At 38.9% G+C, this 24,573-nt stretch overlaps 1 long non-coding RNA gene across 1 annotated transcript in view; it reads right to left on the bottom strand.

Annotated features, from left to right (window-relative positions):
- Nucleotides 1–565: 565 nt before the first annotated feature.
- LOC140593816 (uncharacterized) overlaps nt 566–24,573 on the bottom strand; it is a 150,107-nt gene continuing 126,099 nt past the window's right edge. Inside the window, exon 5 of the long non-coding RNA XR_011994113.1 lies at nt 566–2,941. This is a non-coding gene — a long non-coding RNA (uncharacterized lncRNA). The remainder of the gene's footprint in view (nt 2,942–24,573) is intronic.

The raw sequence follows: 24,573 nt of genomic DNA, 5'->3' as shown, positions 1-24,573 counted from the left end.
TTCATCCATCATCACTGAATTTCCACCTTAATGAGGTGACTATTACATGTGAAAGTGGTAGTAAGAATGATGTCTGATGAAATGCTCTATAAATACCTACCTTCACATACATAGGAAATGCTTTTTACCAAAAATGGACCAAATTCTTGGACCACATTCCAAACTTATGGAATCAGAAACTCTGGGATGTGATTTGTTTTAACAAGACCTTTCAGGTATTCTGCTGCACACTCAAGTTTGAAAACCACTGGTCTAGAAGAAGCAATCATTTGCTAAAGGAATGAAGACTTGATTGGAGGCCCTACCAGAAAGGAGCTGGGTGAGGTGGGGGCAAAGTGGAATCATGCCCAGTGTCAATGCAAAGTGTGCAGAGCCCAACAAGATCCATGCCTGAACCCAGGGCTCTATTCTACCAGTCCCTGGTTTAACAGTAAAGCTATCCAAAACTAGGGGGGGGGGGGAACCCTGTTATACAGATGATAAAGGACATCTGAGATTTTCTTCTGGTGAAACTATATTCATAAACCTAGCCCTGGTACATCGAGACAATTGGCATGCACTAAAATTATTTAAAACGTTTGCTTTAATTTGAGCAATCTTAGGCATTTACAATAAATTGAGAAAAGTACCTGTCTTAGGTAAAATATGATCTCCAAGCATGCAGCTAAGAAACTCCTATCAGAGGCTATATAATCCCAAAGAGTATCTAAAATCAGTCACATAATTAGGAATATTTTATAGGCTTATAGTGTCACATTGACATAATGAGAACAAATTAAAAAAAAAAGTTACAGCATAAATGCATATATATTGTAAGTTCTGCACACCTAGGCAAAATATGAGAAAATTACCAGCTTTTTATAATTGTGAGGGATTATCACAATTTAAAATTATGGAAGTACCACATGAATTAAAATAAAATGCCAGTTAGCAGATTTTTTTTTTCAAGTTATGAGTCTGAATTTCCCTTTACTGGCATTATAAAAATTTTATAGTTCAAATTGAAAGATGTTTTAGAGTTAAGTTAGTGGCTAAAATATGAACCTTCATGCATACCAGCCATGGAATAATACTACCAAAATTATTCTAAAAGAAGTTGTCATCAAATGAAGAAGTTTTAAACGGATACAGAAAAAAATACTATCCGTTTCACTGAAGCTTCATTCTAGGTGGTTTTTCAGTATATTCTAGGTAGGTCACATTTACATAGCTAAGTAGCTAGGAAGTTAAATCCAACCAGTTTCAATGACAATGCCATTAGCATAGTTATATTTTCAATATTCCTTTTCAAACTTAAAGGACTTTTTCTCATTAACAAAAAGACTCCAGCTACTAGATGAGGGCATAACCCTGTCTGATATAAAGCTTTGTGTCTAGCTGTCCCTTCAAATAAATCTCTGGTTTTCCTGCCTACCATAAGCTGTTGAAGATGGGTTATTTTGCTATTATATAAATAATGCTACACTTTGTAGCAATTATTGGATATTTTCCATTTTATATTTTCCATTGCTCTTCAATTAATTTTCTACTATTCTCCATCCTCCTCTGTGCCCCAGAAAGATGTCCAGTATAAACGTCATCCCCCAGCTTCTTTACTCTGGTTTTGGGGTGCAGTCAGCCAGTATGAAAGCATGGACAGGAGAGCAAAATGTACAAGGAGGGTGAAGTCAAAGAACTAATTCCCTCTGGTCCCTCCTTACAAGGCTAAATCCAGTTGGCTTCATTCTCTACCAAGACGCATAGTTGTTGGCCAGCCTTCTCCTGCAGTTTCATTACTCTCTCTGGGGTCCATCCATATCTTTCCTTTCATTTCCCTTAACCCGGTTAAACTTTCATCCATTACCCATCTCAGTGGGCCATCTCTTCCCTTCAGAGACTTCAACTGATGCAATTTTTAACAAACACTCATTAGGCACATAGCAAGAGAGACAATGCAATACCAAAGTACTTTCTTTTGCCATTTACTTGAGATGTTTGTATCACAAGGAAAAGTCTAATTCTAGTCTTAGCAAAGCAAAATAAACACCAGAGTAGAAGTATCAAAGCATTCCTTTAAAGCACTCAATAGAGAAAGAAATAGATGCAAGCCATAATGCCTTATGTCTACAGAACACTCTGTAGCTTATTAAATGCTCTCAAAATCATCATCTTACTTTTTTAAAAAGCCTGGGAAATGATGATAAAAGAAAGAGAAAATTTGACTTCATAATTTTGCAGTGTTTTATGTCTTTAAAGAACATCTTGTTCTATATCTATGTATGTAGCCATTTCCATGTATATAAAGCTCATGCATATGTAAATTCCCTTAGTAGACATTCAGTAAATGATGGCTCCTTCTCTAATTCTAAATGCAATATCTAATTTTGCTATAGTGTTGAATGGTATCTAAATAATAGCCTGGATTTTAAGATTTCTAACAAATGTTCTATGCTGGAGGAGTTTGCAATGCAGTTGAGAAGCAAGTAATACACTATTATTTTTCCATTTATTATTTAAAGAATCACCTCAAGACTTTGTGGCTTAAAAAATAATAATCATTTATAATATTTCTCAATTTCTGTGAGTCAGCAGTTTGAAAGGGGCTGCACTGGACAGTTATGACTCAAACCTCTCATGTGGTTGTCCTTCTTGTCTAAAAGATGGCTGGAGGATCCATTTCTTGGGTGACTCACACATAAGGCTGGCAAGTTGATAGTAGTAAATCAGTATGTATCCATTTTGGCCTCTCTACAGGGCTGCTTGAGTATTCTTATGACATTTCTTCCAAGTATGTGATCCAAGAGAGAAGTTTAGAGTTGCAATATCTTTTATGATCTAGTCTAGATGTCAAACAATATCACTTTCTTCATACACTTAGTCACAAAGCTCTGATTCAATGTGGAAGTTGAACACAAGACTATAGATATTGGGAGCTATCTTGGATAATTGTTATCACATAAACCTAGAAAAACAAAACAATAATGCAACTGGTTACCAAATGGGAGTTATTGTGAGACAATGCTACAGAAGAGTCAAAAGAGAGATCAATACAGTTTGGTATTGCAGAGAAAACCTAAAGGATGAAGTGGCATAGATTTGGAATGGCAGGATTTGTAAATGTGAGGAGGAAAGAAAATGTGAACAACAAGAGCTTTTCTGGATAATGTAAAAAACCAAGGATGACTGAGTATAATGTGTCTGAGTATTCCTAAAGATGAATGATGGGAAATTAGAACACAGTAAGGGCCAAATTGGGAACTGGGATTTAATCCTTGCAGGCAAGAGAAAAGCATGCAACTAACATAATGAACTTAACACAGTAAAATTAAGCTGGTAGTAAAAAAATGTATTAGAGTAAGGTAGTAAGGAAGCCGTTGGAATTATTTAAATTTGGAAGGATAAAGACCTAAACTAATTTACTGGTGGCAGTTGGAGTGTCCGGGACATTTTGGAACAAGAATGAACAACGGTTAGTGTTGGGCAATGCCTGAGGAGAACCATTGTTGACTCCATGTCTTCAAACTCAAATAATCTAGAGAATGAGGGTGCTAATGGTAAAAACCAGAAACGTTAGTTTTGAGAGCTTGGATCCCTGTTTAGACAGAATGGGTCTGAGATGGAATACAAAGCAAATAAAAAAACATATGTTACAACTGTGTTTCCATTTGCAGCATTTGTTATCATCTGTGACTCTCTCCAGCCACACCCCTGAATTTTTAGAAAGCAGCTGGTCCACAAAAAATAACTCTTGTTATGAATTAGCATATTACACACAGATAGACGCTGACCTGTTCTCTTTAATGACCTCACAATTTAAACTCAATACTCAAATAAAATGGCAGCTTAGCTAACAGAGGGGAGAAATGAGGAATTTTTTTTTAAGATTTTATTTATTTATTCAAGAGAGACACAGAGAGAGAGAGAGAGAGAGGCAGAGACATAGGCAGAGGGAGAAGCAGGCTCCATGCAGGGAGCCCAACATGGGACTCGATCCCAGGTCTCCAGGATCACAACCTGGCCGAAGGCAGTGCTAAACCGCTGAGCCACCCGGGCTGCCCGAAATGAGGAATTTTTAAACTACTTCATGAACTGGTGAGGTCATGACAATTACTTACATTTCCTCTGTGAAAACATGTGCTATGGACTCAGCAACGTGAATACTAGTGTCACCAATTCTGAACTGGGGCCAGAAGGGCTATTGTAACTTGACCGAGGATACTTATCAGTGACCAGTGCTCCGGGCTCATCAGTATGAAAGATCCCAGCTCTTTCTAAGATGAAAATATACATTTCTCAATAAGTTCATTTCTGAACTTATATATGAAAACCACAAATATAACCAGTTTTCCTTGGTACTGTTCCTGGCATCATGACTTGACTAATTTAAAGATAAAACAATCATTATTGGGATGCCTGGGTGGCTCAGTGGAGTCATCGGGCTCCCTGCATGGAGCCTGCTTGTGTCTCTGCCTCTCTCTCTGTCTCTCATGAATAAATAAATAAAATCTTAAAAAAAAAAACAATCATTATTAAAATATATTTACTAAATATCTGATTATACAAAGAGCTAAGCCATAAATACTTGACAGTGCTAATGCCACTTGCAGGCAAAAGATGATCAGTTTCATAATATTGGTACAGGTGATCAGTGTGATGGAGATCATAAGAGGAAACCAATTAATTTTGGAGAGGGAAAGAGATGGTATGTCAGAGTGTTCAAAACACATTAGAACATACAATACTGCACGTGCTAGGCATTTACAAATATTTCAATATGAAAATTTCAATCATAAACAATGGTACAATGAAACCCCCTATACCATCACCCAGGTACAAAAATCGTTGACCCACAAATGCCAATGATTTTATATGTTACTTTATATTAAAACTCAAAGAGGGTACAAACATTCCAAGAATATACAATTAGTATGTAATAAAGTTGATGTTTGAATTCATGTCTGTAACATCCTGGGCCTTAAACATCCTGGGTCTCTGACAACAGAAGTAGAACGAGGAGAGGATACAACCTCCAAAAACACCTTTCCAGGTACAGTGTTGGTCTAATAAAAAATGTTATCCTTACCTTGGCAATGCTCATATGCACATATTATTTAAGATTATACATAGAATAAACATAATTTTGAATCAGTACATAGTTGAAAATCAAAGTACATATAATATACACACTCTTGACAAATATCCTTAATAGATGGATCTGAAATGTCATAGTCATCTTACAAAAGCTTATTGAATCAAAAGCAAGGATATCAAAGAGAAGAGGAAAAAAAAGAGTGTGTGAGTATAATATATGGCATTTCAGCTGATTCTGTAGATTGAAAAAAACAAATTAATTATTTCCTTTACTGAATTCCAATAACCCTTAGCATTGTTCTTGAACACTGGTTTGATTTTTGACCCCGTAATTAAATTATAACCTTGTAAAGTATAGGGTAGCATGGTCTCATTTCTATTTGCCTTTCCCATGGAGCCCAGAACTCTACTCAAGACATAATAAGAACTCAGAATATATTTGCTGAGGAATTCAACACGTTGATGGAGGCTTGGATTCCTGTTCATTTCTCATCCACCCCATTGCCTGTATCAGTAGAGAGAAATGTAGAACTTCTGTCAGAATTGTCATGTTAAATAAATGAGCATCCTGTTGTACTTGTCATAGTTATAGGATGCAAGGAAATGTGTTTTCACAATAGGCCCTGAGATTTGCCTGTGACTGTTGCTATGGCAACAAAAGGAAGGAAAGGCATCTAGGGTCTTGTGCGGCCTGGCTCCCCTGGGGCACTGTTCTGAGTCCTGCTTTGACTTCACCAGTTCCTTCCACCTTAGCAGACACTTAGGATTCTGTGGTAATTTGAATATGCAGACAAATGCCAGGGTTTGCTCTTTATGTCTTATCAGTTTTCTGTTTGACTAAGGGTGGTGAAATCAACAGTGACTGGGAAGAAGGAAAAGCATAAGAACAATACAGTGCATCATTGATGAACAATTCTCAGTTGGAAGGTCACTACACTGGATGAGTTCAATGCAATGATGCTGCTAAAAACAGAGACTGTCTGGAGAGACCTTGGAAGTCAAGGAGAAAACCTCATGAAGACTTAGCCGTGTGGCTATATTTCAGAGCATGACTCCCAGCCGAGGGCAAAGAATAAGCCAAATTATTTTCAAAAGCATTCATGGGGGCCATTAAAGGCTTATGACAACTTTATATAATGAAAACTTAAATTTTAATTATGTAGTTTGAAATTATCACCATTCTCTGTAAAGTTAAATCTGGCACTTGAAGGAAGTCAGGAATAAAGTCTGAGAAGTTGTGAGGAGACTCACAGAATCTTAATAGCAAATAAATTAAAGAGACATGGGGTCCAACATCTACCTCATGCTAGAATCACCTCCACAATATCTCTATCTTCACAGTATCGTCTCCTTTAAGCACTCTGTGATACTGCAACCATTCTAGAAATGCTGAGGAACTCCTCATGAGGTAGAATTCACTGGATCCTGATTTTGACATTTTATTAAGAGATGTGGTACACACACATACACACACACACAGGAATACTATTTAGCCATGAGAAAGGAGGACATCTTGACATATGTGACAACATGGATTGATCTTGAGCACATTATACAAGTGAGATATGTCAGACATTGAAAGACAAGTACTGTGTGACATTAATCACTCATATATGGAATCTAAAAAGTCATACTTGGGGATGACTCAGTTGGGTAAGCGTCTGTCTTCAGCTCAGGTCATGATCTCAGGGTCCTGGAATGGAGTTCCACATCAGGCTCCCCACTCAGCGAGGAGCCTGCTTCTCCCTCTCCCCCATGCTCATGCTCTCTCTCAATCTCTCTCAAATAAATAAATAAAAATCTTAAAAATAAATAAATAATAAAAAGTCAAACGTGTAAAAAGAGACTAAAATAGTGGTTACCAAGGTATGAGGGGTGGAGGCAGAAGGTTGATGTGGTTTAAGAAAACAAAATAGTAAATAAATCGTAGAGATCTAATGCACAGTATAATTTATATAGAAAAAAATATTATACTATAATCATCAAACTTGCTAAAAGACTAAAATATAATTATCCCATCCTCTAAAAAGAAAGGATAATTACATAACATGACAGAGGTGCTGAATTTCATTACACTGGCAATCATATTATAATATATAAATGCATCAAATTAACACATTGCACACCTTAAATTTAAATAGTGTTATATGCCAAATATATTCAATTTTTTAAATGTCCTTCCTTATATTGAAACAAATATTGCCCCTGTAGACTTCTACTGGCCATAGTTATAAGTTATAAGTTATAAGGCTTTCAGTTGAAAAACTTCTCACTACTGGACTGGCTCACTTACTTTCTTCTCCTGGATCTATCTTGGGAAAGAGGCAGGGGTGGTGGGCTGCTTAGGCAGCCCTTTATTTCCCTTCCTTATACTCTCCTCTTCACCCCCCCTTTCCCTGATAGCCTTTTTCTTCTCTCTAGAAGTGGATTGAGTAGGAGAGAGGACTGGAAAACCAGGAAGGCTTTACTTGGTAAGTATTGCCATGATTATGGCACTGACACAATCTGGGCTTGACGCTGCCCAAATTCCATTAGCCCTCCAGGAGAGTCTCTGGGGTCAAAATAACTCCAGGCCAACACTGTCCGTAATTCCACCTTCATACACGTACAGCCACTCCCAAAGCAGCCCATTCAGCTCTGCTGTCCTGGGCAGCTGGCCAGCTACAGTCTTGCCTTTCGGCTTTTAGATGTGGGACTGGTACCAGTCTCTGTACCTCACAAACCAGGGTAGGAATGGGGTGGCAGAGGATATCATGGCACTCAATCAGCTGCTTCTGAAGAAACTTCTCCAAAACTAGTCTGCCATCTTTGTAATATCAACTTCCTAAATACCCTTAGAGTTTTTTCTTTCGTTTCCCCCCCTGTATAGTTTCTATGTAGAGGATACCCTGAAATACTAAAGGAGTACTCATACTTAGCACCTCTGCTTTTCCCTCCTTTGAGTCTTCAACCAAAACTGAAACAGAGAGTCCTGCTTTCACATCCTCTTACACAAATACCACCCTTCACTCTCATCCTCTTCTTTACACTTTGCTCTGCAAATTCCACTTGGATGTCCCCTGGACAACACTTTCCTCCCAACCCCTAGGCTATCCCACAATTTCTCCCTGTTGGATTTCCCACCTTTGCAAATACCCTACCCCTTTCTCTGCCCAACCGATTGCCATCATCTCCATTTTTTTCAGCCATTTGTTTTTTCTTATGTGTCTCATTTTAGAAAGTTCTATGGTGGCTTCCTACAGATCTACACAATTATTCTTTAAACCATTTTTCAAAAGCCTCATTTGGCTCCTTTCCTTTTCCCATGTCCTAGTTTGTCTTCTGTTTCCTATCATTCTGCCCACCCACTCCATTTAGGCTCTCTCCTTTGTCAAAACTGGGACACACTCTGACTACTGTTACTTCAGCCGTAATCACCAAGTGCTCACTAAATCAAATACCTGCAGAGTATTTAGCACTTTTCTTGGCTTACAAGATCAGGGAATTTAAGGGCTGTCTTCAGGGAGTTTCACTTTTATCGGTCAGGACAGAACGCATCAAAAGAAATAAAGAATGTTCACTATGTTAAAATATGTGACTTGACAATGTGCAGGTTTTCACTTAGACCGTAAAGCTGGCTTCTGTAAAGTTCAAAGAAATTCTGAAATCTCTTCTCATCTGCGAGGTCTTCCCACATTGTTCACAGAAGGGCCACTTGTTTCACTCTGACAATTTTTGACATGTTAGGTCCACAGATGTACCTACCTTAGCTTGCCACGATGAATATAAATTTTCCCTAAACTTGTACATGAGATACATTTTTAATTTAGGTTTTGCATACAGTAGTTAAATCCTTTTACTTCCAGTTCTAACTGTGCCTGATATTTAGCATCTAAATAGTTGGGTGAAGAATCATTTCTTTTCAATCTTTTCTAGCATACAGACTTTTAGATGTTTAGGGCTTTATGATGGTGATAATAATGTTAATGACAATAATGACACCTCTGATTTGTGTCACACTTTAAAAATAGTTGTGTACATTATCTTATTTGAGTCTAAAAGTGCATCTGCAATGATTATGACTATTCTGCTTATGATTGAACCTCTCAGAGCACATAATAGCTGTCCTGCCTCCCACAAGCTCTGTTCTCCATAGAAAGCTACACCCCCTGAGTTCTCTTGCTCAGGTAAATCTCCGGCCTCCTAAGCCCATTTATTCATGCTTTTCTGACCTTAACTACAAAGCTGTTGATTTGGTTACCATTCTTGTTCTCCACCTTCTCCCTCAGACTTGACCAGGTCCTTTACCTATCAGGCCTGCCTTACTCCAGAACAAAGACTGTAGTTCTGCTTTGCTCTGTGTCCTGTAGTCAAGTTCCATCACCACCCAATCCCAGCTGCAGATCTTGACCCTGATCTCTGAATGAGGGTGTCCATCACTGTAATTGCCAACGAAAGGAGTAATCTAACACCCCCAGCTTAGAGACCTACATGAGTTCCTGTTTTCTTCCCACATCAATGCATGATTCTAAGACATGATATCCATCCTTCTGAAGGTCTGCAGTTGTTATTCTTTTTTTAAATATTTTATTTATATATTCATGAGAGACACAGAGACAGAGAAAGAGAGGCACAGGCACAGGCACAGGCAGAGGGAGAAGCAGGGTCCTCACAGGTTGCCCAACGCGGGACTTGATCCCGGGTCTCCAGGATCAGGCCCTGGGCTGAAGGCAGTGCTAAACCACTGAGCCAGCCAGGCTGCCCTGCAGTTGTTGTTCTTAATGTAGATTTGATGTTAGCGCAAAATAAAGTCAATTTTCCAACATTTGTGATAATACTAAAGTGTGACCATTGGGACTACACTAGATGATGCCCCATTTCATAACTTAGACTTTCCTCAGTGCCTTTTCTCATAAAAACTTGACCACTACTAACTAGCTTTTGTTTTTTATAAAGGATTATAAAAACAGCTCCAGTTTTCATGAATTCTTCCTATTACCCAGAAGTAGAACATATTGAGCAATAGGAGTGCCAATGACTTGCAGGAATGAAAAGCCCAGCAGATAAATACAGAGATGGCAGAAAGCCTGAAAGATGAGGATAATGTTGGGAGATCACAGACAGCTGAGTGTTACCGCTACAGGAAGAGTTTGCACATGGCCTGTCTTTAGGCTAGACAAGGGTGTTTCTATTTTAGAGTAAGTTGTCACGTATTTCCTGAGGGAAAACTGTTTCAAATGCTTTTACTTACAAGTTGAGAGCATTACAGGATGTGCTTTTATTCTTGTTATTAAAATATAGGTGATTTGTTACAAAATAAGCAAACCAATAATAGTATGAAGGTGATTTATGTTTAAGGGTTCTAGGAAATATAAATTGATTTCTTCATTTTTTAAAAATTGTTATTCTATTCTCAGATATTGGAGAGGGTTAATCAAGATGTCATGACCACTAGTTGACTTGAGAGCTTGTTTGGGCAATTAGAGGCTCTTCACTCCCTCCGTCCTTGGAATGCATCCTCCACCCTCTGTTCCCACAGTGGGAGCTGCCCAAGGATACAACCTTGAGAGAGTAAGGTGTTGTTAAGACCATCTGGACTGTGTATGGTGACTGAATCCAGTTTCAGCATTTTCATAAACTTTTAAGATTCTGGTAGAGGAGCTTGGATATCTACTCATCCTGGGGTTGCCTAAGACAAGACTCATGAGTAAATTCCCATGCTTATTAAACCTACCATCTATCAATCTGGAGTGGACTGCCTTTCCTTAGGTTGCTCTCTGTTATCTTTGCACATGGGCCAGTTTTAGATTCTACCTGGGAGGCTCCTGAGGTTGCAAACTAATAATTAGTGAGTCAGCCAGGCAACCAAAGAAATGGGCCTTGAGAAAGGCGTCTGCCAGGGAAATCCCAAGTTGGCCATTGACCTTTATGTGGGAAGGGGTGGCCCATATGTTAGATGCCTGTGGAACACTGAAGGAGTATGGGGATACCCTAAAAATACCAGCCTGTCTAATGCACTTGTTTAAGGCACTGTGCAGAGCACACTATGGTGGAGAAGGGAAATGCATGGCTGCACAATAGCCAGGCTTCTACATTGGGGAGGAGGTGACATTTCTCTGACCTGGCAGAGAACAAAGAAAACGAGTAATATCACCACATGCAATGCCCTCTGACAGTGCGTACATAGCACTCAGACGGTTCATGCTACTCATTCCCTTCTAAATTTGATTATTCTGGCCTACAGGGTGGCTTGGCCCAATGAGGGGGAACTCCCTGGACATGTGGGTCCCTAGAAATCTACTGAGGAGTTATGTCAAATTCTTAGGGAACTGAGAATGAGACAGGCCCCTGTCTTTGAAGGCCTTGATCGAGCCACATTCACTGCAGGAATGAAAGACTCTGTTCTGTCCCAGCACCTGGTATGGGATGCTGATATCCATGCTGAGCACATCCATGGGACAAGGTATTTCTGATGTTGGGCTGATCCATTGCTGATCTGGAGGAAACTGATGAATCCCAGAAACAGGTATGGGCAGTGGGAAAGACCCAAAATAAAGAGAGAACTCAGAAGGCCAAAAGGCTATCCCAATTGGTTGTAAAAATAAGCCAGTAAAGATAATCTGGAAGCAAATGTGGTTTGACCTCATTGCTATGGGGACCCCACTTGAACAGATAGATCAAGAACTTAACACTGTGTTGGTGGGTCCATGGAAAGCCTTAAAAATCTGAACAATAGTTCAGACCTGCCTTATCTGTTCCTACTGTCACTGATGCCTGGACTGCTCCAGCAGAAACCCTAGGGATACAATCCTATTCAGAGTGGATGCTTCCCATGCCCTGGGTATAAGATGCAGGTCAAAACTGCCTCTAGGTGAAGGCCATCAGAGGGGAGGCAATCAGAAGCCTCATGTTGAGTTCACTATTCATTGGCCCTCCAGAAACAATGAAAAAGTGACCGTCCTGGTGGATATTCAAGCCAAATGTACTCTAATACATGGTAACCCTTACAAGTTTTCTGGCCCCCTCAGCATCATTGATGGTTATGTGGGAAAAATAGTTATGGTCAGGAAGGTCCTTTTGACATGGTAAACTGGGCATTCTTCCCACCATTCCCAATAACATGAATATTTTATCTCTCCAATACCAGAGAGAATATTGGGCACTGATATCCTACAGGTCAAACTCTGCAAACCTCTATTAGTGAGTTCTACCCACAGGTTAGAATAATCAAACCAGTGCTAAGGGGAAATGCACCTGGGAACCAATAACCATGCCATCCCTGCAAAGAACTGTAATTGTCAAACAATAAAAATTGCCTAGGAGGTGTAAAGGAGATAGGAGAAACTATCCAAGAACTACATCCAGTGGGTATTATATGCTTTACCCATAGTGCTTTCAATAGGCCATTATGGCCAGTAAGAAGCTAGATGGCTCAACGCAGATTAACAGTGGACTACCAAGAATTAAACAAGGTAATGCATCCATCTATGTGGCTGTGCCCAACATTGCCACCATCTTAAATACTTCGGTTATGGTCCTAAGAGTACACCATGTTGTGCTGTACTTAGCAAATGCCTTTTTCAATACACTTCTGGCCACTAAGTTATAAGATCAGTTTGCCTTCACATGGGAGAGGCAACAATGGACCTTTCGAGTACTCCCCAAGTTTACTTACACAGCCTCACCATATGTCATGGGATAGTAACCAGAGGCTCATCCCTGGCTACCATCCCACATAAGTAAAATGGGCCCATTACATTAACCAAAAAAATGTTAACATTTGAAGACTTGCTTCTGCTACAAGACACTGCAGACTTTGCTGGAACATCTGTAAGAGAATAAGAATAGACAGTGAACTTACAGAAAATTAAGGGCCCAGGCCTTGGGAGTTTTGAGGAGTTGTTTGGTCAGGCAATATGTGCATTATCCCAGAGGCTCTGGAAGTATTGAGGCACAAGCCTATCCAACCCCTAAAAACATGAAATGGTTGTAAGCCTTTATTGGGATTTGAGTATTTGGAAGCCTTTTATTCCCCACTTGGCACAGTGCCTCCATCCCTTATACTGCCCGGTAAAGAAAGAGCAAGTGTAGACTGGGTATCACAGTGGCAAGCCACCTCTGCAAAGGCAGAAATACCAGTGAAACAGACTAAAACTCTGGGCATCTCCCAGGTAGGGTTACCATTGGAATTAGATGTGTCTATGACTCTGAAAGGTATTGATTGGGCTGACAGAGACAACAGAAAGAGATAATACCCTCAGAATCTTGGTCCCAGTTCCAGAAGGGAGAAGAAACCCAACATACCACCAGAGCAATACCTCCTAACAGTGCACATAGTGCTCCTCCAGGTATAGCCTCCCTCTTACAAAAGAATGGCATATCATGGTAAGAACTTCCTTTTCTAACAAGGGGCGGATTAAAACTACATCCCATGGACCAATCTCTGCCATGGCTCAAATCCCCACTTTTACTAAGTGGCATGCTTATTTGCAATAGAGGAAAACCCTGTCCACCAACCCACTGTCTCTAAAATTGCAGATACTCCTAAGCCCATAGAGTATGAAGATCTTCTAAATGCTCCTATTTCTCTTGTGGCACCTGTGACCTGTAGACGGGGAACACAGGAAATTCCCACGGATGCCTGATGTATAGATTGGTCTATTGAGACAATCTGTCCACATGAACTGCAGTTGTTATTCAGCACCATCTGGATGGAAACAGGAATAACCAGAAACAGAGCAGTTTGATTGGTGATCACTCATGAGCCCTGGCTGTTAACACTTCGCACTAACATTTGGGCTATTCTAAAGGCATTAGCCCTATGGCTCAGACAATGGGAAGTCAAAAAATGGATGATCAGAAATAAGTCCTTGTTGGGTCAAAATGTAAAAAGGCATTTGAGTTCATCTATAAGAGCCTGAGGCAGACCTCATTGTTTTCCATGTCCCTGCTCATAAGGTACCAACTCTCCCTGGCAATTAGAAAGCTGATACTCTAAGTGGGGTATGAGCCCTAGCAACTGACTCATCATCATATACAGCAGATTGGATACAGAGAAAGAGTGGTCACCACAGTGCATGGATGCAATGGCATATTGCCAAGGATACTGGATTGCCCTTAAAACACAGTGACTGGATTAATACAGTAATAGCATGCCCTGTGTGTTCTAAACCATGCCCAAGGCAACTGCTGAAGAAGTCTGGGGCCATCCACTAGTAATTATATTAGCTCCCTCCCTGCAAGTGAGGGTTCTAAATACGCCTTGGCTTGTGTGGACTCTTCATCTGGCCTAACCCAAGCTTCCTCCTGTCACTGTGCAAGTCAGGCTGCCACTATTAGGAGAGTAAAGAGGCCAAGTACCATACATGGATACCCTCGTAGAATAAACAGTGATGGGGTCACATTTCAAAGATCATGATGTGCAAGACTAAGCAAAGGAACATGTCATTGAATGAAGGTCCCATCTCCCCTGTAATCTGCAAGCAGCAGGGTTAATAGAAAGAGAGAGAGAATATTAAAGCAACAGATTTTTAAAAATAATTATTAATATAATAATCATCAATATGTAGTTATTATATATTATATCATATCATATAAGGAGATAATATCATATAATATAAGGATATATATATGTGTATATATCTCCTTACTAAATCTATCCAACAACCCTAAATGATAGCTGGCAAAGCCTGTCCTTATCAAACACTGAAATGTCTCTAATGAAAAATGCTGTCCTCTAAAATAGGGATGGTCCGGGATATTATCATTGCCTTGCAAGGAAGCACCTGTGCCATTATCCAAAAAAAACCCTATATGTTCATATCTGATAAGTCTGCTAAAATATCATTTTTATTAAATCACATAAAAACACAAGTGAATGCCCTGAGTGATTCAGCCCCAGCCTAGGGGACTTAGTGAATCAATGGCTGTTGGTGGAAAAAAAATGTTTTTTTGAGAATCATCTTAATCTGCTTCTCTTACATGTGCCTAAATTGTTGCTATGGTTTCCACCTCCAATACAGCCAGGTAGCCACAAAACCAACTACCTCCATGCTAGTAAACCCCTTGCTGACAGCTCAGGGCACATTACAAAAGAGAAGGGCATTTAAGATTATAAGCACTGGTCAAGTAGAGGAAGTGATCGCAAATTGAACCTCAAACTGGACCCAGGCACTTAAAGGCTTCTCACTTCCTCCTCTGTCCTCCAAATGTACCGTCTGCCCATCATTCCCACAGTGGGAGCTGCCAAAGGACACAGCCTTGAGAGAGTAAGATGTTGTTGAGACCATCTGGATGGTATATGTGACTAAACCCCATTAAGGCCTCTCTGTGAATTTTAAGAATCTGGCGGGTGGGCATGGAGATCTACTCATTTTGTTGTTACCCAGGACAAGCCTTGTATGTAAGTTCCCTTGCTTATTAAAAACTGCCACCGGCAAAGCTGGAGTAGCCTGCTTTTTCTTAGATCTCTCCTTGCCCTCCTGGTAGGGGGGACCAGTTTTGGATTTCACCCAGAAAATTCCCAAGGTTGTGAACCAAACCAGAGTTAAATGCATTTTTTAAAAGAAAAGGTAAAACAATTTAAAAAAAATCTATTAGAAGAGTTTCTACAGGGTGTTTAGAGGACAGAAAAATTTCCTCTGTTGAGGAATTGAGCCTCTTCCCCTAAAGGCTGAAATCGCTCTCCTGGCTAAGTAGGCTGCCTGTTGGCTGAGGCAATTTTAAGACTGGGTTGGCATTTCCAACCAAGCTTAGGCAGCTCATCAGAGGGGGTGCGCAGTCTGGAGTTTAGATAAGGTTTCCCAGAGGTTTTAGTTGCTCTTCACTTATTTCAATTTGGCTTTCTCCTTAGCTGGCTCCTACTTAGCGTTTCAAGCTTGTGTTACTATCCTGGTTTTCAATAGTATCAAATTCTAAAGTAGTCTATAAAACTGTATGGCTGTGCTTCATGCAGAAAAACATACTTTTGCATCTCATGCCAAGGAATATGACTCTAAAAACTGTCAGTCTCACAAATGCCTTGACCCTTCAGCATTCCAAGTACTTGGCCTGTCACTTTTCTACCATTTTATAGCTTTTGAAAAATGGAGTACTGAGTTAGTCAGGCTCGGAGGCTAAATTCTCTTCAGTTAGTGTGTTTCTCCTAGCATAGTACATTCATCTATGCAGGTAAAAGAATAACCTTCCCAAAAGAGAACTACAGGATGGATTTTCTGGCTGAGGCTCCAATATAATTTGACTCTAAGTGCAACTCAAGGCAATCACTTATCATTACTCCATGTTATATTCATATTACTCAGATAGTTTCTTAAACCCAAGAGAGTGACTTTTGGGGCACCTGGGTGGCTCAGTGGTTGAGCATCTGCCTTTGGCTCAGATTATGATCCCAGGGTCCTGGGATCAAGTCCCGCATTGGGCTCCCTGCAGGGAGCCGCTTCTCCCTCTGCCTCTGTCTCTGCCTCTCTCTGTATCTCTCATGAATAAATAAAATCTTTAAAAAAAAAAGAGAGAGAGAGAGAGAGAGACAGAGTGTGACTTTTTTATCAGTTTAGTCTTTGCTCCTGTCCGTCCCATCACTTTGCACTCGTTTCACCTTAGCCATACTCAGGAATCAGCTGCACCCAGACTTCATGCCTGAATCTGGCAAACTGAAAGTCTTCCCTGTGGTCACAACCTTGTGGCCCTTCGACATGACAGCTTCCAGGTGCCCAGTTGTTCCGTGCCCCAATCTCCTTCATTGGTGTTAGGTGCTGCCTTCCATTCTGACCCCACAATCCAAATGTGAACCACATTCACACCTCAGAACCCTATTAGTTTGCTACTCCTTAATCCCTCGCCTCTCCATTCCAGATTCTGTCCTCCTTCAGTTCTCATGGGAAGAAGAATAGAGCCAGGAGACAACTGTTTGGGCACCTGGCCTGGCCCTTGCACACTTCTGCCCTTCATCTGGGTGTTCCAGGCTATTCAGCAACCTCTAAATTACCTCTAATCTGCTGTACACTGGTTCCAACTCTCCTCACTCTCTCCTCAGTAAATGCCCTACGTGAGAAAACAGAAAAGAGCTGGTGTAAATTCCCACAATTTTTTTTCCCTCCAATGCTGAATGTTTTTTGTTCAGCTTTTGTTCACTGTTATGTTTCCTTCCATAAAGCTTCTTTCCAGGAATGCTTCCTCCCTTTGTGTGCTCCATCCCATCTGTTGACTGGAGGCTCAGGGGAAGAAAGATCCAAATGGGAGAATGGCATGAGCTCGGGAAGAGGATCTCTGCCTGTGACCACTGCAGAGGCAGCCAGAAATTACACCAGGACCGACTGTCACACACCAAAAAAGCAGGATTTATAGCTTTGCTGGAACGAGACCTCTCTCAAGAAGAGCTGGAGTGGACAGATGTTGTTCTGGCTGCCCACTACCTGTTCTTCCGTCACTCTAATTTTCTCATTAGGAAATCAACCCTTCTGAAGATTTGGTGGTATCTCTCATCAAGATACTCCACACCATTCCTGCCAAAGGATGGGCAAATAACCTCAGGTTGGTTGAATTTGATCCATTAACAGACTGGCACATGAACTGCTGATCTGATTCATGCTGCTAGTAAAAGAATGACTATTCCCAGAGGCAAATATCTAGCCCTGCTCTGAAATCTGATTGTTCCGTTTTCCTTTCAATTCCACCAAGCTATCCTATGTACTTCAAAAAACGTCTTTATGAATTAAAGCACCACAAATCAGTTTCTGGTACTTCATACCAAAGAAAAAGCATTGGATCAAGAGACAAAATTGTGCCTCTAGTTCTAGTTCCGCTATAGACAGCTGCAATTTATTTGTTCCTATTTTGCTTTACCTTCAGTCTAAGATACTCACCTTGAGAAGGCATATCCAGATCTCTCAAGTATGTTTTTAAAACCATACACATGCATTTCCCATTCAAATTCTGTCAAAAGTCTGTCCCCTCTCCTCACCACTCCCATGCATTGCCTTACCACGGCAATTAAAATCCATAGAGCCTTCATAACTAACAGAAGTGTGTTCTATCCTTCAGATGTGCTGGGTGGAAAATACTCTGCCGTACTAGGATATTTCCAAAGGTCCTTCTAGGTCTAGCACCCTTTGAGCTGATGAAATACTACTTCAGAAATACAACTGTTTAGACAGGTTATGAAAGAAAATTTAAAGCAAAAGCAGATGGAAGTCTAGGAATAGAAACAGGAATCAAATCTCAAAATTGGAGAAATAGTTGTGAAAGATTTTGATGTGAGTTGCTTTAAGCACAATGATAAAACTTGTAGCATATATATTCATTAGGACTCAATGAGTCTTTTCATATTTTAATTCCCCAGCACAGAGGGCTTCAATTTTTTGAAGACTACTTGGCTTGAAAAAATTCTGTTGTGTTTCTTTAACACACTCTGTTTTTAGAAAACTACTGCATTAAATATTAAGACCTTCAGTGTGCTTATATAATAACTAACATTCAGTGTCAAAAAGAAAACATTTTTGAGAGGTCTAACTGAATGCTACTAATCTAAAAGAACATGGTACTAAAACTTTCTGAATAATTTGTTATTCATTAATGAAAGATAACAAATGTGAATGATACAAAAAGAAAAATAGTTCAAATAAATCAAATCTACACTAATGAGCTAAAATTAAACATTAATTAAACATTGAATAGTTAAGATGTTAAAGAAATACCTAGGGCAGCCCAGATGGCTCAGCGGTTTAGGACCGCCTTCGGCCCAGGGCGTGATCCTGGAGACCTGGGATCGAGTCCCACGTCAGCCTCCCTCCATGGACCCTGCTTCTCCCTCTGCCTGTTTCTCTACCTCTCTCTCTCTCTTATTTCTCATAAATAAATAAAGCCTTTAAAAATATGTCTAAATAAAAATTTTAAATATATTTAATAAGAGTCATCATTTCTGTTGTGCATTGCTGGCTTCTTTCAATGGAGGAATGTTAAGAACACTGAAATCAAAATCACAGTCTCTGTCGGTCAGCTTTGACACAATGGACTCCTAAGGGGCCAATTACTTATTTATAATGAATATACTTTATTTTTATTAAGTCATCAGTCATTTTTCTATTCTCTTTCTCTCTTACACACATAGACACATATTCACCACCCCCATAGTTTTCAGGCCAACAATGTTTAATATTGCTCTATTTTGACACTTAAAAGAGCATATTCTTTGATATGATATTCTCTGCCCCTAAAATTGCTTAAGATCATATGGAATAGACCCATATGCTTATGATATTCTGCAATTTCTGCAAACTGTTCACCATATGTTCCTACTGGAACTTTTAAAATTATGTTTTATCCTTGCTGCATCGATAATTTCAGAGGCTGGTGCATGCATATAATTATAACTTCATCCTCTCCATTGCTTTTTGTATACCTTTTATAAGTTCCTTTTATATAACAGGTAAGAAACATTAGTTCAAAGAAATGAGGTAATTAAAATTTAAGAGCTAATCATGAATCTAACTAGTTCCTTACCTTGGCAGTGAACATCCACTTTGGAAACTTCTAATTATTTCAACAATAATTACATTGGCAGGAGGACAACGGAGTATGTAATTTATGATCGTAATTATACCATTTAACTGTACCTTACCTAAGCAAATCTTTGTGAAACTTGATGCTTGGTAACACTATGGCTTACATCAGAGTGGTATCACTCAGTCTGTTTCGCAAGTTTCATTCACTATTTCATCAATGAGAGATAAGATACAGTATATAACATGCTATAAATGGACAAAGAAGGACCAAATGAGAAGCATACTTTTTGTAAGAACATTATATTACATAGTTTTACCCATGACGCACTCAAATTTTACATCTCATTTTTTGTTCAGCATTGACTAACAAAAGATTTTTCTGTGCTGTTGTATAATTTTGGGGGAAGTGATGAAGGGAGTTTTCTACTATTGTGTTTATGCGTTTGTATAATTTTTTAAGAACAGGGGAAAAGAGCATTGCGGGGCAATTTTGATTTCTATGGAAGGTTGTGGGGAAAATTAGAGAAGTGTTTGTTTAAAAAAATTCAAAGGTAACCATTAAAGAGAATTTGTAAAAAGCTTTCACATTTCACTGGGAGGTAAGGAAAAAAAAAGCAGAAATAAAGAAAAGGGTACACAGAAAACTGAAATAAGATAGTATAAAGTTCAAACGTGCTAGTGATAACAACAAATATAAATGGATTAGGTTTTAGATGTAGATAATATCAGATTTGGACTAAAAATAAAGAGATACATGCTATCTATGAGAAATATATCTGAAGCAAAAAGGCAAGTTTAAAACAAGATAACTGAAAGAGATACAACTGACAAATACTAAACAAAATAACATTACTATCAGATAAAAGAGTAATTTAGGGAGGAAAAAAAGTACTAAAAGAAATAATAGGAAGTTCTACACGATGATTTTGTTTTCTTTTCTTTTTTAAAGATTTATTTATTTGAGAAAGAGAGGGTGTACATGCAAGCCTGAGGGAGGGGCAGACAGAGAGGGAGAGAAAATCCTATGACTAGCATCCTTAAGACTAAGCCCAGAGCCCAACTCAGGGCTTGATCCCACAACCCATGAGATTATGACCTGAGTCGAAATCAAGAGTTGCATGCTTTACCAACCCAGGTGCCCCTTTTTTTTCTTTTTCTTTTTTAAATAAACTATACCCCCAACATGGGGCTTAAACTCACAACCCCAAGATCAAGAGTCACATGCTTTACAGACTGAGCCAGCCAAGAGCCCCTACACTATGATTTTTTTAAAAAGCCATTGATATATTGGGCAGCCTGGGTGGCTCAGGCTTAGCCCTGCCTTCAGCCCAGGGCCTGATCCTGGGGACCCGGGATCGAGTCCCATGTTGGGCTCCCTACAAGGAGCCTGCTTCTCCCTCTGTCTGTGTCTCTGCCTCTCTCTCTGTGTCTCTCATAAATAAATAAATAAATTTTTTTAAAAGCCATTGATATATCTACAAACTATGTATATGTATGTTTGATGATATACATATATATATATATGTAAGATTGGAGATTAATTTAAAATATCTGAAAGTGCCAGTTTTATACCTTCCATAGTTAAGAATACTTTAATTTTCTATTTTCTATTTTTCTTTATAAGTCAAAGAATTTGTCCTTATAGATGTGCCATATATTTCTGTAAATTCTTGTGTAAAAACTATAAAATTGGTTATCTTTATGTCATTGGAAACCAGAAATGTTATTCAAACTGCTCCATGTCACTAAAACTTCATCCTCCTCAGGAAGCTAGGCCATCAGGAAAAGTGAGAACCTCTAGGCAAGGGTCAAAATGTCTTTACCCACCATTGCTAGCTCTTTTACCACCATTCTTTGATATGTGCAGTTGACTTTTTCTCAGTTTTACATGCATTACAATGATGATATAATTTTGTTTTTATCCTACTTTTGTCCTACTCCTTCAAACTAAATTGCCTCCCCAATTCCATTCCTAAACTAAAAGTATGAAGCCACCAATGATCAACAAGGTAGTACCAATAAGAGTGCTGTTATTTTTAACAATTAAGCAACCAAAGATTTTGCTCTAAGTATTCAACACAATGACTAACTCACTTCTACCCAATAATGTTTAGCCCTGTTTATATTTTACAAGAAGGAATATTTGTCACATATTTTCAAATGTATTAAATTCTAGTCACATATTAGTTACTGTTAGTTACAGCCCATTTTACTAATCAGCTTAAAGGAGGATTTAGAAAAGTGAAGTGTATAATAAAATGTATGGTCTTTTTCCATACCTTATGCTTCCAATTTTTCACCATCTTTTATTTTGTATTTTCTTCTATCTTTTTAAAATTTATTCTCCTTTTTCTACATATCCCACAATGGTCTTCCCCAACCATTTCTTAAACACTTGATTTAGACCTCCCTACTTTTTTTTTCCCAAAATTGTACTGATTTCATTGCTCTGAGAAAGGATACATTCCATCTAGGAGAAAAAGTAATTTATCAGCTTTGAATATCAAATGTTATATTTTGTTTATTTGGCTTTTCCCCCCTACCATGACAATAGTTGCTACACAAAGGTTTTGACAAAAGGGAAAGGGCTTTTCCACCCAAGTTTGGTAGTCCTGACCATCAAGTTTACCACAATCAGGAGTACAGAAGTTAGAGGATATTAATGGGGTATGCCCTGTCCTAGGGAAGGGGGAAGCCTGAACTGAAGTCTGAACACTATAGATTGTACAAAGAGGGGGATCCCTGGGTGGCGCAGCGGTTTGGCGCCTGCCTTTGGCCCAGGGCACGATCCTGGAGACCCGGGATCGAATCCCACGTCAGGCTCCCGGTGCATGGAGCCTGCCTCCCCTCTGCCTGTGTCTCTGCCTCTCTCTCTCTCTCTCTCTGTGACTATCATTAAATAAATAAAAATTAAAAAAAAAAAAAAAGATTGTACAAAGAGAAAAAAGTCAGAAGTAGGAAAAGAAAATATTCAGACATTTGGGTCCTGACTTTCTCATATGCATAAAACTTCCAAACAAGAGAGAACAGTAAGCCAAAGGCTTTCTACCCACTTTCTGTTTAGCACTTTGGGTAGGGATGACCAGTCATGATGAGCTTGCCAGTGTATTGCCAGTATGGCAACAGATAGCACAGTAGCAACAGAGGAAAGCATTCAGATTATTGAGTCTGAAGCAATTCCCCAACACCTTTTACTCACTGGCAAGGAAATGCTCAGTAGTTCTATATATTTTTCCAAACTCCCAAGGCCGGATTTAGAGGGGAATAAATGGCTGGAGAAGTTTCCAGAAAGATTCAGGGGTCACTATTACATTGGAGAAATCATTCCTAGGTAAGTATTATAGAGTACACTACTAGTCCAGAGAGTAAATGGGTTTCTCTGCCAGAAACCAGTTATCTGTGAGATGAGTGGGAACAAATTGCTACATGCCCTAGAGCACTGCCCAAGTGAACACAGCACAAGTTACATCAGCAGTGGTCTACAGGAGCACTTGCAGCAAGGAGACTATATTAGGACCAGCCCTTCCATACCTTGGTGAATACCAACCAACTACCAGCAGCCCTACAACTAAAACTAGCAAAAAGCCTGCACTCTATCCCAGCCCTTCAGGACAATAAACTCCCCCTAAATTCCAAATACCATATCAGACAAGGAAGAAGCAGAATAGAGAAATAGCCTGATGATGAGTGTAGTTTTGAATTGACTATATACTTGTCTGAGAGAGCTTGTTTTAAACAAAAGGAAATTACTAAACTGGGAGAGAGAGAAAAAGCATTAATTGGAAATTTTTAAATTTAAGTTATTTATACCCTAATGCCTAGCAGGGTATGGTCTATTCAGAAAAATTAGATTAGTTATAGAAAAATAAAGCATACAGAAGTGTAGAAGCATAAATCATTACACAGTCTACATTACAATGTGAATATGTAATTCACAATGCACACCCTGCGTTCTTAGAAGTATTATTATTATGTGTGGTCCCTCTACTGGATACAGTTATAGATACATATAGGTTCACTATTATAGTAGTATACTCTAGTAGATCTATATCTATCTATACTCTATCTACTTATTTGTCTAATATAGATAGTTTTATAGCTATATATGGTAGAATATAGTATGTAGACTATGTAGATGAGCTTGCGTGTTTACTCATATGTAAAATTTCAACTAAAAACTTTCTATGTAAGTCATTGTCTGAATTTTGTAATATTTTATGGAAGTAAAATTACAGTGGGAATGAGCATTTTTAAGATTCATGAGGTAGTTTGCCAAACTAGCTATACTTTGTTTATCTAAACCAACACATTCTTATAAAATAGCCAGATACTTGGGAATGATATAGAAAAGAATAAGAGAAAAAAAAAAAGAAAAGAATAAGAGATCATATCAGTCAAGAATGCTATTTGTTGTCAGTTATACTTTCACTGTTGGGAAGGCTGGATTTCAAGGGATTGTTTCCTTCTTCTAAGGTATTTGCTGTCTACAAAGAAAGACACTTAGACACTAGCTGGAAGGTGGCACTGCCTGTTTCCTTCTTATTATCTTTGGTTGGTCAAGCTCAAAGATATGCCTTTCCACTTAAATAAACTAATTAATTTAAGTATTATTATTAGGTACTTTCCCCACTAAGTCTCAAATGTTAGCAGTTGTATGAAGCTCATGAAAATTAAATCTTTCTCTTCAACCAAAATCCATTAACTTAGATATTTTAAATTTTGTATATAAAAACCTATGTAGAAATTCAAATGTAAAAAATAATACTCAAATGAAAAATAATTGTGAATGAGCTTTGAAAAGGGTGTAGCAGTATTTACTGTGTGCTACCTCCAGGAGCTTCCACTGAATTCTGTGGTTGATATTCTATGCTTTCTCCTCTGGCAGTACAATCTCTTAAAACCAGATTCATGTTGAAATGTCTTAATTTCCACAATTAACACTGTAACATGTATTATTCTAAATATTTGAATGAATTAATATCATTTCTAGATATGAGATAGTAGAGCAAAGTGCTAAATATACAGA

The sequence above is a fragment of the Vulpes vulpes genome, chromosome 1 (genome assembly GCF_048418805.1).
Source record: "Vulpes vulpes isolate BD-2025 chromosome 1, VulVul3, whole genome shotgun sequence".
Classification (NCBI taxonomy): Eukaryota; Metazoa; Chordata; class Mammalia; order Carnivora; family Canidae; genus Vulpes; species Vulpes vulpes.
Note: the sequence above shows the minus strand (reverse complement) of the source record. Positions and strands in the feature narration are given on the sequence as shown.